The sequence below is a fragment of the Mastomys coucha genome, unplaced genomic scaffold, assembly GCF_008632895.1.
Source record: "Mastomys coucha isolate ucsf_1 unplaced genomic scaffold, UCSF_Mcou_1 pScaffold16, whole genome shotgun sequence".
Lineage (NCBI taxonomy): Eukaryota > Metazoa > Chordata > Mammalia > Rodentia > Muridae > Mastomys > Mastomys coucha.
In genome coordinates, this window is record NW_022196898.1 from 47776765 (window position 1) to 47787181 (window position 10417).

At 42.4% G+C, this 10417-nt stretch overlaps 1 pseudogene; it reads right to left on the reverse strand.

Annotated features, from left to right (window-relative positions):
* Positions 1–231: 231 nt before the first annotated feature.
* On the reverse strand, positions 232–1070 carry LOC116094206 (annotated as a pseudogene).
* Positions 1071–10417: the final 9347 nt, after the last annotated feature.

The following is a 10417-nucleotide window of genomic DNA, read 5'->3' on the forward strand; positions in this document are numbered from 1 at the left end:
AGAAACGTATTTGCTAGGCTTGTGGTTGGCGTTATTTCCTACATGCTAAAAATAGTAAACATTACTATCATACTATCATATAAAATTAGTATCATTTTATCAAAGTTGTGTTTCCTGTCCATGAATATTCACTGCAGGTATACATACAGCTTATGAATGCAACTGAATTTCTCACTAAAGATTATCGATAGTTTAGAAATCTCACTCATAGAGAGAAGAGTTCTTTTTTTTAACTTTGTAATTATATTTATGTACAGAAAACTTAGTGTACATTTAACCCAATTTAGAGGCCAGTTCTTTAGCCTTTGCCTTTTCCAGCTTGGCAATTCGAGCCACAGACTTAGGACCCAGGACATTGCCTCCCCAGTGGCAACAGATCTCATCGTATCTGTCATTATAATTGGTCCTAATAGCTTCCACCAGCTTAGCCAGAGCAGCCTTGTCTTCCGAGTTAACCTGCGTGAAGGCAACAGTGGTGCATGCCTTCCTGTGGACCAGGCGCCCCAATCTAGCCTTTCCCTTGATGATGCAGTAGGGCACCCCCATCTTTCGACACAGGGCAGGCAAGAAAACCACCAGTTCACTGGGGTCTACATCATGGGCAATCACCACCTGCTGAGCCTTCTTGTTCTCCACCAAGGTGGTGACTGTATTGACTCCTGCTCGGAGGACAGGTGGTCTCTTAGTTGGGACGTCCCCTTTGCCAGCAGCTTTCTTCTCAGCACGGGCCAGTAGCCTTTGCTTCTTCTCCTGCTTTGTCTCTGGCCTGTACTTGTGGGCCAGCTTAAGCAGCTGAGTTGCTGTTTGTCTGTCCAGGGCGTGGGTGAACTGGTTAATGGCAGGAGGTACTTTGAGACGCTTATAGAGGATGGCTCTTTGCCGCTGCAGCCTGATGTAGCGAGGCCATTTGGCGAAGCGTGTTAGATCGCTTTGGGGCTAGATGTCCTGCCCAATGCCGAAGTTCTTGGGCCTCTTCTCAAAGGATTGACCACCTTCTTGGCCTCCTGTTTCTTGACGGCAGCGGGGGCCGGGGCCACCTTCTTCCCCTTTGCCTTCTTTCCTTTGGGCATCTTGCTCGGCTGATGAGAAAAGAGTTCTTAATATTAACAGATATATACTTTCCCCAGTTGTATTATTTCACAAATAGAATCATATTTATGCCACAGACATTTATTTTCTACTACTGTACATGGACACATTTTCCAAATTTTTCTTCTCTCACATAGCAGATACTTGGAAGCTTAGACTTCGGATAGAGTCTTTAAAATACCCCCTCTTTCTCCTCTCCAGCCCATGCTCCACTCACTCCCTCTTGTATTCTTTCCCATCTTTCTTTGCTGCTTTGGCTGAAAGCGAAACACTTGTCTTCCTCAGTGCCTGGCCAAGCCTCCATTCTGTGGTTATCATATGAAATACTGTGATCCTGTAATTTTTCAAACGTTTAAGGGAGTCACATTTACATTTATGGACAAGTACAAAGGATCTTATGCATGTACAGTATTTCCTTTCCTTGCTTTGTAAGAAGAATCCTGTTGCATAGCTGAACTGCTGAGCCCTTACTGTGCTGAGCAGAGGGACATGTTCTCATTCTGTCAATGGTCAACTTGACAGAATGGAGAATTACCAGAGAGATGAGCCTCTGTGCATGCTTGAGGGGATTATCTCAATTATACTAGTAGGTATGGGAGTCCTATTTTAATTGTGGGTGGGACCACCCCATGGGCAGGGGATCATAGACAATATAGAAATGGAGAAAGTGAGCTGAGCACTAAGATACATACATCCTTTCATTGTCCTCTCCTCCTTTAAATTTTATTTTTATCTTGTTTGTATTAGTGTTTTGCCCAAGTGTATGAACGTACACTGTGTATCTGCTTGGTGTTCCGACATTTCAAGGGCATAGTGAATCCCTTGGGAGTAGAATTACAGCTGCTTGTAAGGCTGGTTGGTACTGGGAAGTGAATTTGGTTCCTCTAGAAGATCAGGAAGTGCTCCTAATAGCTGAGCCAACTTCCCAGGCCCTTATTCTCTGCTTCCTATAGATGCTGTGACCAGATCTTCAAACTCCTGCTGCCTCAACGGCCTTGCACTAACGGACAGTGAGATAAAATAAGGCCTTGTTTTCTTAAGCTGTTTTTGTTTCACTCCAACAACAAGAATGCAGAATACACACCAATACATGCAAAAACTGAAAAACAGAGAAAAGGGAAAAGTGTATGCTACATGAGAAAAGAAAGCTCTACTATAACCTGAGAACAAGAGAACAAGTTCAGAAAGTAAGGAAAGACTGTGGCAAATGAGGAGTGGTAATGAACTATTAAGAGGGACAGTCAGTCTAGAGTTTGCTAGAAAGATATAAGAAAGGGAGGCTCTAGGCTGTTTTCTAACTATTTAAGCATTTCCCCCTTGCTATGTGCCAAAGAGCCCTTCAAATGTTAAAGTCAATCCCCAACCGATAAGCCTTACAAGGATGTCAACATCATAAATATCACTGTCAAGTAAACTGTGTTTTGGTTCATTCACAAGTAAAGGGGATTTATAATAACACAAAACTGTTTCACATTTGGAAGTTTAAAACTTGCTGAATATGTAAATCATGTTTTAAAAGATACAATACTGTATTTTTGTATTTTTACTTAAAGGCCATTAAAGAAGAAGAAGAAGAAGAAGAAGAAGAAGAAGAAGAAGAAGAAGAAGAAGAAGAAGAAGAAGAAGAAGAAGAAGAAGAAGAAGCACAACAAGAACAAGAACAACAAGAACAAGAAGAAGAAGGAGGAGGAGGAGAAGGAGGAGAAGGAGAAGGAGAAGGAAGAGAAGGAGAAGGAGAAGAAAGAAAGAAAATCCACATTCCACAAGGAACTCAAGAAGAAGGAAGACCAAAAGGTGGACATTTCATTCCTTCTTAAAAGGGGAAACCAAATACCCACGGAAGGAATTGCAGAGATTAACTATGGAGCAGGGACTGAAGGAAGGGCAAGCCAGCCTAAATATAGCTATCTCCTGAGAGGCTCTGACAGTATCTGACTGACACAGATGTAGAGGCTCACAGCCATCCATCGAACTGAGTACAGGGTCCCCAGTGAAGGAGTTGGAGAAAGGACCAATGGAGCTGAGGGGTTTGCAGCCCCTTAGGACGAACAACAATATGAACTAAGTAGTACCCTCAGAGCTCCCAGGGTCTCAACCACCAACCAAAGACTACACATGGAGGGGTCTGATTGTTCAGGCAGCATGTGTATAGTAGAGGATTGCAAATTCAATCATCAATAGGAGGAGAGGAGCTCGGCCCTGTGAAGGTTCTGTGCCCCAGTGTAGGGGAATGCCAGGGCCAGAAAGTGGGAGAGGGTGGGGTGGCAGGCATGGGGAAGTGGGAGGCAACAGGGGTTTGTTTTTGTTGTTTTTGTTTGTTTCTTTGTTTTTTGGAGGGGAAACTGGGAATGGAGAAATTTACATGTAAATAAAGAAAATATCTTAAAAAAAAAAATTACATTTTGAATTAGCCTAAGTAGGATCCTGTACAAAAACATCCTTCTTTCTTATTAACATGTCCCTGCCCTTTCTATATTCCAATTAAATAATGATTTTTGATAAAAGAAAAAAAAAAGAAAGAAAGAAAATTTTAACGTGTTTTAGTCACATCGTAGTTCCTGGAGATATTTCACTGTGCCGTTAGACTCAGGAAACTGACTTGGGCTATGACTGTATGCTCCCACTTCCTAAGGCCTAGGCTTGCCTTCTCAGCCAGTGTGACATTTAAAGGAGCAGGCTTAGGTTTCTGCTAGCCACGGCACCAAGCCTGTAGGATTCACACTGAGGGCTGGTGACTCTCTCTCTTCTTGACAAGGGAGGCTTACTGTGTTTGTAGATATTTCTCAGTTTACTCGGAATTCAGAATTTGGACTTTTCGTGGCCATTAAAAACACGAGAAAGAGAAAGAATTATCACCATAACTATATACTTGTTATTTAATATAACTATAGCTGTTTGAGAAAGGAAGACTCTATAAAAGTTCCCCAGAAAGGTGGTTAAACTGTAACATGCACAGCAGTTACACTGTCCTCTCCTGCTTTGCAATATGTCAAAAACAATGGCAATATTGAGATTTTCGAGTAATAAATTGTTGTGATTCTGTCCAATTGGCAGACCTCAGGCTTCAAAAACAATCTCCCACATGACATTGGACAGAATATTCTGGACTAAGACCTTGCTTTAACAACTGACGTGTCACATGATCATCCCAATACTGCAGGCCCTGGACAGATAGCCCTGTGCACATGATGGCAGGATCAGTGCCATTCAATGACATCAGGGAGTCTGTGTTTGGGGAAGAATGGGCTATCCCGTATGTGTAATTCTATTTGAGAAGTTTAAGAGGAACTTTTGTTGCCACATTTCAGCGAACCGTTCTCCAATAAACAGTCCAAACACTTGGCATGTCTATGTATAAGTGTGCATTTTATGGATAACTTTTGTCAGTCTAAGCATTAGCAATAAATACTATTGTAACTGTAAATGATAAAAGCTTCAATGACATCTTCTGGCATGAGCCGACATGTCAGGACAATTCACTCCATTTCTATAAGATGTTGATACTATACAGCGCCAGCCAGTCACTGAGACAATAAGGACCTTTTGTTTGATGTGCCTCAATCTGTACATCTGCTTCAATTCCTCTACCAGATGTTCTTATTTATTTATATTCCTTCTTAAGTTTGGGATACTCCTACTCTGGGTGAATTTGTATTAATACAATAAACTATATTACACAGAATGTCAAGAGAGCTAGTGTGTTGGCCAAAACTAAACGTACCTGCCTCAATCAACCAAATGTGGTGTGATTCTAGAGTTTTCCTAACTATCTATACATAATGAGCCCTTATTATCCTTTTCTAATTTATACTAGCCTTTTGAAACTTGCTTCAGCTGCTACAAATTTTCTAATATAATCAGCCCAATTATATCTATCAGTGATCGTTTATAGTTGAATCACTTGCAAGATTATTGCCATAGCAAACAATTGCAGCTGTTAATGTGTGTTGGAAATATACTGAATAAAAATCTCAGTGAATCCTCAAAACTGCCCCACCAACTCCCCCCTCTTCACACCAAGCGTCGGCCATATTTTTCACACCTTCTCTGAGTTGCTTCTTCAACCTGCCTCAGAAGCTGAGCATCTCCAGGAGTGACCCTGACTAAACATTCTCTCACCGTGGGCAGTATTCCATGGCCATTTGACCTCTGCCAACTCTGGAGAAACATTTTAGATGCCTGCCTGATGACACTCTCTGGAGTCTGACGGGTGTGTGTGTTTGGAGAGAGGGGGATCCACAGAGAGAAGAAATGTGTCCTTCTTTCCCTTTCAGCTGATGCTGTTGTTTCAGGATGTGAGGGACTTCCGTTGGTGAGAGAGATTTATTACTTACTTCCTGGAGAAGGCAATTTTCCCTCAAGTGTGAACATTTAGATGGGGGCATCCAAAAAGTCATGGATTTTTTCCCCCTTGTACCTTAGAAAGAGAAACTCAAATCTACCCAACTTCCCACTGTCCTTGGGGATGAGCAGCCATAAGCTTTCTGAAGCCACAGGCAGAGGATCACAGACAAGATCACCAGCGGCAGGCTTTATAGCCACAAATGGACTCCAATTCTTTCGTGACTTTTGGAAATTCTCCATATGGAGGGTAGGTTACAATAGCAGGACCAGAAAGAGAATGGTGCCCAAATACAAATCCAGAGCAGCAAGTATTCCCAGAGTAGGAAAAGAAGGCCCTTCTACCTACATGATAAAAAAAAAAAAAAAGTGGCCCAACTCTAATTGATCACAACCCAATACCACAGACCTGCACTCTATTGTATGACAGAAAACTATACTCACAGTGGCTCATCCTAACTGAACAAGGACTGTATGCCATATTGAAGAACTCCATAGCCCATCACCATATATGGGTTGTCATGTTACTTCCATACCTTCTGCATTCTTGGTGGTACACTAAGAAAACTTGCTTTACTCTACTTTGGTCTAAAAGGGTGAATTATTTCTCCAATGTGCAAAATCGTCTTCTACACATTACACTAAAGGGCACAGGAACACAAATGCTCATGGGAAAGAAGCCTCACTCTGCTTTGCACTGCCCTCTCTCTACCCTTTGCTGAAAACTGGCAAGGGGCTCTCAAATGCCCCTAGACCTTTTCACTGCCTAATTTGCTGGGCAATTTTAACCACCATCTATGCTTTCTTTGTCACTGACCTATCTTTTCCTACAAGCCAATCTCTCTGATGGTTCCCACAAACAGCAGGCATTTCTTTAGGTATCTATCTTCCCTTGCGTTATGGCTCATCCTCCACTTAGCAAAGCCTGAATGAATTATCTTTCCTTTCAACCTTGTTCATGATATGCCACGTGCTATAATGATCAGATCTAGTGGTTTTCTCCAGACCTGACCCTGAATTTCTCTTTCCACACAATTTGTTTAGTCAATGACTCAGTATCAATAACAAATTTTAAACCTGTAGCCATTTACAGCCACTGTTGATCTGTCAGTGTGTGACTAGTCTCTCTACCTTGAATCTTTTCTTTCTTGAATCTTAACTTCTTGATCCCATATCTCCACTGCTGTTAAAAGGAATATTCTAGACAGCATATCTATAGTAAAGTGTTTTACCTTGCAAGCATGAGGACATCATCAGACTTCATGCAAAAACACTGGTCATGATAGCACATGCATGTAATTCAGCACTGGGACACAAACACGAGGACCTCCAAATCTCACTGATGAGACAGCATAGCCTATTGGGCAAGCTCTGGACTAGGGAGAGACTCTGTTTCAAAAACCAAAGTAGATAGGTCCTAAGGAACAAAACCCAAAGTTGTCCTCAGGCTTCTAAATGAACACATGCACACACATTCACACACGTGTGCACACATACAAAAGGAAAAGCATGTTTCAGTATACTCCCCTAATGAAGAACCATTAAGGAAAAAGTTCAAAGACACTGACAGAATTTCTAAGCTCTTTCAAGAGCTGAGCAGGGGTCCTGCTTACCACTCTGACTTACCTCTCTGATGTAGAGTAGAAGTATTCTTCTCTCTCTCCCTCTCTCCTATCCTCAGCCCCTTTCATCTATTTATTGTGTACCCTATTATATGTGTATACCCTGTGAACACATAGAGACTGTAACTTACTGTATATTCATCACATCTTATAAATGCTGACCTCCCTGACTCTTCCTCTCTCTAGTCCTAGCATCACAGACACTGTGCTCCTCCTTCTGATGAATGACAGGCACATACAAAGCTTGGAGACCCAGTCTGTTCACATTCAGACAGAAAGAAATCCCCCACCCTGGTACCTTTGAAAAGTGGGCTTCCTTTGCCTAGAATAGTTTCTCTTTCCTCCAGAGACTACACTGAAGCATTTTGTGGATGTGTGAAGACAGGTTTCCACAGAGGACAAGCTCAGTCTTCCTGTGGCCTGGAAGTAGTGATGGACATGTAACTCTCCCTTTCCTGGAGTACAGTTCTCCTGTTCAACCTCCTGGAACTGCAGAGCGGCTGGAGAGCAGATCCCAGGACCTCCAAGGACAGCAGGCACATTTCCCTCATGCTTTAAGTTTTACAGCATACTCTTGTGGGGTTTTGTTGTTGTTGTTGTTGTTTTGTTTTGTTTTGTTTTGTTTTTCTAAGGGGCATCATTCCTACACATCTAAAGATGTTTCTAGTATTTTCTGCTAAACACTTAAAAACCACCAGATGAAATAAACCAATCTCCAAGAATTACAAAAAAACAATGGAGACTAAGACATTCCAAGAGGTATAACTACCCATGGCTCTGGACTTCCTCAGCTGTCCCTTCTTTACCAAGAGTCAGCTGGGCTCTCAGTCCTTCTGTCTATCCAGCTGTAGATGCAAACACTAAGTCAACCCCCTAGCTCAGTCTTCCCTGCTGTCAGGGCACAAGGAGGTTCAGTCTGAACTGGCAACAGGAAAAATAGGAAGCAGGACTTCATTCAAGTAAGGTGAGGGATGACAGCCTCCATGGAGAATGACACGTGGTTAGGAATATGTGCACAGAGCACTTAATGTGCTGGAACCTGCCCTCATCTTCATCACAGAAGGAATTACAACATGGTTTTCCCCTAATGAATTCTTTACATTGGCACCCTTTTTTCTTCTCCCTCTTTCTCCCCTGGATCCTCACTTCCAGTCTTCAATTCTTCCTCAGGGGCACCCTTTGATGTTTTAGACTTTGTATGGGAGCATGTGGTAATACTTTTCCTTGAATTAGGCCTTGAATTTGAGCTACACCTGCATAGGCATTCAGGCAACAGATCAGCAGACATTGTGTTGAGGTCCTGCCCCAGAGGTTCTATGCACACACTTGCCAGGCTCTCTGGCAAGCATGCCAGTGCCTGTCTCCTGGTCCCCAACAACCTCCAGATGTTGGATCTGATGTGATGATTTGCCATTCACTGCTCACGTCTTCTTCAAGGGTGACAGCCCTTCCCTGATTCATGAAGTAGAGTGTTGCCACACAAAGGCCTGAAGCTCAGAGAAGAAACCAAGGCAGAGAGAAGGAAAGGATGAAAGGTGGAGGGAAGAAGAAAAGAAATTATCTATGACAAGCACTAACCATCCCGTGATAGTACGTGCCTGTAATTCCAGCACTAGGGAGGCTGAGGCAGGGGGATTGTCAGTTTGAAACTAGCCCGGGCAACAAAAAGAAGGTGCTGTCTTAAAATGTGAGTGAATGGTAAATATAAATAAGTGAATACATAAAACGAAATACAAACACTCTCTCGGTTTAGTTTTGTGAGGGTGACATGTTCAATCACATGAGTGAACAACCCAAAAGTCAAGAGATGACTTGTAAAGTGTCACAAACCTACAATTTCATGGCACCCTTCCTTCCATGGTCAAACTGCTTTCTGGCTTATAAAGAACTGGTTCTTTGCATTGGGAGTCATATATCCTGGAACTATAAACACCAGGCCTACTACAAACATGCTGTATATTACAGTACCCAGCAAGGCATTTTCTTATATAGACTTTAGAAAAAGGGCTCATGAAGTTCCCTTGCTTGGGATCACATAGTCAATGGAAATGGTTATGAGGATGTTTGCTAGCTAAAATCAGTTCCTGTCCAGGCCTCTCAAGGGTAAGATCTACATAGTTTCATAGCTTTCTGGAACATAAGTGACTCTTCACTGCTTTGGCTTATATCTGGACTGCTCCCCACCCCCCAGTGTTAAAGGGTCATTTTCACTTTTTTTGTTATTCTGCCCCTTCCCCACATCAAAGGGTCATTTTCACTCTTTAGCCTTATATGGAACTTTAAGAGCAAGGACCAAGGAGAGCTTTCTCATCACTGTAGGTGTGTCCTCAAAGGAGACTGTGCATCCCTTGGTCTCTTTCATAATCTTTCTTTGCCTCCTAACAAGGAGACAGGTAGTTTTGCCCACTGGTGTACTCCCTGCCTTTACACAGGCCAATTAGCCATGGATGGAAACTTAGAAGATGTGAACTAGAGTAAGCAAGCTCTCTTTCTGCACAAGGCACCTTGGCCATTTTGTCAAAACTCTGACACATGCTCTTCTGAGAACACCAGACCCATGTTTTCTGGCATTGGCCCTTTCTTTCTGCTCCTGTGTGTGTGCCCATCTCTTCTGCCACAGGACACTTCTCATATTTCCTCAAACTCATGTCTCAGCTTCTTTGCTGGTCCCCCTTCACATCTCCAGCTACCTCTAATGAATACACTATTCAGCTTGAGACTCTTTTTCTTTAAAGGCACCCACTATGTCATTCATCACTGACTAATCTGTTCCAAAAAGTCAGTAACTATTGGTCCTCTTGCAAGACTCAAGAACTGACCACATCGTAATGTGATTGTCTATTGAGTGTGTGTCCATCACTACCAGACCCAGCTACCATTAAAGGTAGATTTTATATAACTTAGTATCCTTAGAGTTTACAATATTGAAAACAAGGCAGAGATCAAAGGGTTTGTTGAATGAATAAGAGAAAGGAAAGGAAGGGAAAGTCAAAGCAGTGAGGGAGGATGTCAAAGATTGTAAATGTCTGCCTGTTTGTAGAGCAGACATTTGTCATCCTGCACCCAACTGAGGCTGCCCCTGCTCTAACAAAGTTGTGATTTTTATCTTCCAGATTCTTTGGGGGACACTCAGATCCTCCTTTTCTACTACACCTCTCAAAATATCACTCCCGCCCCCTTCCCAGCCTTACAGAAGCCACCATGCAGCTTCCATGTTGGAGTTTCCTGGGGTTTCCATTTACTTCTATCTGTATTCATCCATTGGACTTCTTATAGTGTATAGAGTTAATCTAACAAAAAAATAGAAATTTTTATCTGAAAGACAATAGCTTAAAGATGCCTGCTCATACATATATATATATGTA